This window comes from Danio rerio, chromosome 1 (assembly GCF_052040795.2).
Source record: "Danio rerio strain M-AB ecotype USA chromosome 1, GRCz13ab, whole genome shotgun sequence".
Lineage (NCBI taxonomy): Eukaryota > Metazoa > Chordata > Actinopteri > Cypriniformes > Danionidae > Danio > Danio rerio.
This window is the reverse complement of record NC_141021.1, coordinates 1,110,001-1,113,473: the sequence shown is the minus strand read 5'-3', so window position 1 is coordinate 1,113,473 and position 3,473 is coordinate 1,110,001. Positions and strand designations below refer to the sequence as shown.

At 38.4% G+C, this 3,473-nt stretch overlaps 1 long non-coding RNA gene across 1 annotated transcript in view; it reads right to left on the bottom strand.

Moving 5' to 3' along the window:
- Positions 1-1,739: 1,739 nt before the first annotated feature.
- Positions 1,740-3,473, bottom strand: part of LOC147846629 (uncharacterized) — a 10,823-nt gene continuing 9,089 nt past the window's right edge. Inside the window, exon 3 of the long non-coding RNA XR_015476061.1 lies at positions 1,740-3,473. This exon is cut by the window's right edge and continues 872 nt beyond it. This is a non-coding gene — a long non-coding RNA (uncharacterized LOC147846629).

Below are 3,473 nucleotides of genomic sequence, written 5' to 3'. Positions count from 1 at the left end.
AGATGTTCCTGCTTCTCAGAGGAGATTTACTGTCTTCAGATTGAGAATATTTTGCCATTTCTGAAACCTGACGCGGGTTCACAAGTCCTGCAGACGTCACGAGACCAACACACAGCAGACGAAGAGCAGCACGGCAGGCTCAAATAAAGAGGAACGCCTGAAATCATACTCATATATACACACATATATATATATATATATATATATATATATATATATATATATATATATATATATATATATATATATATATATATAGTTGAAGTAATAATTATTTATCCTTCTGTTCAATATTTACTCATTTTAAAATATTTCCCAAATGATTCAGGAATTTTTCCCAGTATTCCCTCTAATATTTTTCCTTCTAGAAAAAGTCTTATTTGTTTTATTTCAGCAAAATAAATAGAAAAATCTTCTCTCAGTTAAACAGAAATTGGGGGAAATATGATAATAATATTTAATAATAATAATTCAGGAGGTCTAATAATTCTGACTTCAATTATAAATATAACTATAAATTACTATAAGCATTTTCTAGACAAGCGAATCATTGTCTTGTTTTCATAAACGATATGCCAAAATTAAGTGACTTTTTACGGTGGCCGAGAGCCTAACGTCCTGCAATTTAAGAAAACACATGCAATTACAAAAAACAGCAGCAAATTAAGAAAATATCTTCATCTGTTTGACAGCACACTTGCTATAAATCGTCACAAGTCAGGTTTTTAAAAAGTGCGCTGCATTTTCGTAAACTGTTTGTGTTGTGAGAAAATGCAGTGTATTTTAAAAATTGTTTACGTTGTGAGAAAATAAAGTGCGTTTTCGTAAACTGTTTAGTTGTGAGAAAATGCTGCGCATTTATTAAAATTGTTTGCGTTATGAGACAATACACTGCGTTTTCGTAAATTGTTTGCGTTGTGAGAAAATGCAGTGCATTTTTTAAATTGTTTGCATTGTGACAAAGTGTATCGTGTTTTCATAAATTTTTTGCTTTGTGCGAAAATGCAGCGCATTTTTGTAAATTATTTGCGTTGTGAGAAAATGCAATGCATTTTTATAAATTGTTTGCATTGTGAGAAAATGCAGTGTTTTTAAAAAATTGTTTGCGTTGTGAAAAAATAATGTGCGTTTTCGTAAACTGTTTGGTTGTGAGAAAATGCAGCGCATTTATTAAAATAGTTTGCGTTATGAGACAATACACTGCGTTTTCGTAAATTGTTTGCGTTGTGAGAAAATGCAGTGCGTTTTTTAAATTGTTTGCATTGTGACAAAATGTAAGGCGTTTTCATAAATTGTTTGCGTTGTGCAAAAATGCCGCACAGGTTTGTAAATTGTGTTGTGAGACAATACACTGCGTATTCGTAAATTGTTCGCGTTGTGAGAAATTGAAGCACAGGTTTGTAAATTGTTCGCATTGTTAGAAAATGAAGTGTGTTTTTGTGAATTGTTTGCATTGTTAGAAAATGCAGCTCGTTTTTTCATGTTGCGTTGTAATAGGCATTTTTGCAGCACGTGCTGTCAAACGAATGAGGATCTTTCTTTAATTTGCTGGTGTTTTTTGGAATTGCATGTGTTTTCTTAAACTGCAGCACTTAAGCTCTCTCAGACACTGTTCTTTTTCTTGGGGTAATGGCATAAGAAATAACCTTATGTCAAAATAAAAAGCAAGATTATTTTGTTTACCCCATTGGCAGATTAGTTTGATATATTACTCAATAAACTGATATTGAGCCCCTCTACAGTATCTCTTGAATCTTTAATTTAGATGTACAGTTTTAAAGAAAAATCAATGCCATTTCATGCCAGTAAAATAAAACCATGTGCAGCAAGGCTAAGTAGATTTTGGAGTAAATCAGCATCAACTTTAATGTTAATCAGCAGCTCAGAATCTCCTTTTGTGTCTCGCAAAATAACGCAATTTTGAAGCAACGTGAGTAAGTGTCGTCAGCGCATGTTTTTGGGGTAAACTGTGTCTGGTTCTGGCGTCCTCAGCCGTATACAGAGCTGATGGCTTTAGCTCGGGGAGTTTGTACACAATCTGACAGGATATAAATAGATCAGAGCGCTCGCATCGCACTAACTCACAACACATGCACGCTGAAATACAACTCCAACTACATTCGCCAAACATAATTAAACATAATAAAAGCCTGACCTAGTTCTGGAGCGCACGGGATTCAGGAGGAGGAAACTGGGCCACACTGAGACTCCACACACACACCTCACACACATGAAAAATACAATGGCATATCATACATGTGAACATCTTAAACACACTAACATTAAAAGCACAGCGACATCATAACACACGGGGCGTCAGCGTCAATGCTTCACATTCACTTTGAATGGGTGACGTCAGGCGTTGCCGAACTGCATTGTGGATCCGTCGGCGCCGCTTCAGAGGTGTTGCTCGCTGCAGAAGTTGGGACTAACTCAACTTTTCAAGCGCCGACGGAAGCGTCAGCCAATCAGATCGCTGTATGCAAATACACCAGCTAGACAGTGGCCTGTTGCTGACTGAATTCCATTGGCTGACGCTGCTATGACGATTGCTTCAGCCCCAACTTCAGACACGCCCTCAGTCAATCATTGACGCTGAAGCCCCGAGTGAATAAGGCGTAAACGCACCAATAATCGCAAGCGCACAGACATCGCAAATACATCAGCATCGCAAACAGTTAATTATTATCAATTATCGTTAATTACTGTGATCTCCCGATTGCAACAGAGAAATACGTTTATCGTTGGCTTTGAAACTCTAGCTGTGCATAGAGCCCCTTAAATCTGTTTTAAAATATGCATACGTTTATTTTTAAAGTATTGTCGAGAGGATCACGTGCTTATGATTGCTTGCAGCTGATCCCGCATTTTTCCAATTTATAATTGACCAATCAGACGATTCCTAAGCCACTATAAATACCCTCAGTTGCATATCACAGCCATCTTCGTTTTTAAGAATCCTCCCTTCCACCCCTACTCCTCCTGCTTTTTAAGTTGGGCGGCACGATGGCCCAGTGGTTAGCACTGTTGCCTCACGGCAAGAACGTCACTGGTTGTAGTCTTTATCAAGCCAGCTGATATTTCTGCACAGAGTTAACATGTTCTCCCCGTGCTCACGTGAGTTTTCCATGGGTTCCCCGGTTTTCTACCACCGTCCAAAAACATGCAACTTAGGCCCCGTTTACACTAGTGTGTTTTAGTTTGAAAACGCATACGTTTTGCTACAGTTACGACATACGTCCACACTACGCCAGAGTTTTCGAGTTTTCATTCTGAAGCGCTGCTGCTCTGTCTCAGTGTGGATGAGGGAAAACAGAGACATCTGAAAACGGAGGCGGGGCTGCTGAGATTCGCTAGCTGATTGGGGCTTTTGTGTCATTGCGTATCCTTCCCTTATTCGTCAAGCCCCTATCACATGACTATAACACACGGCTTTAACGCTACCGGAGGACAGCAGAGCAGACTTCACTGTA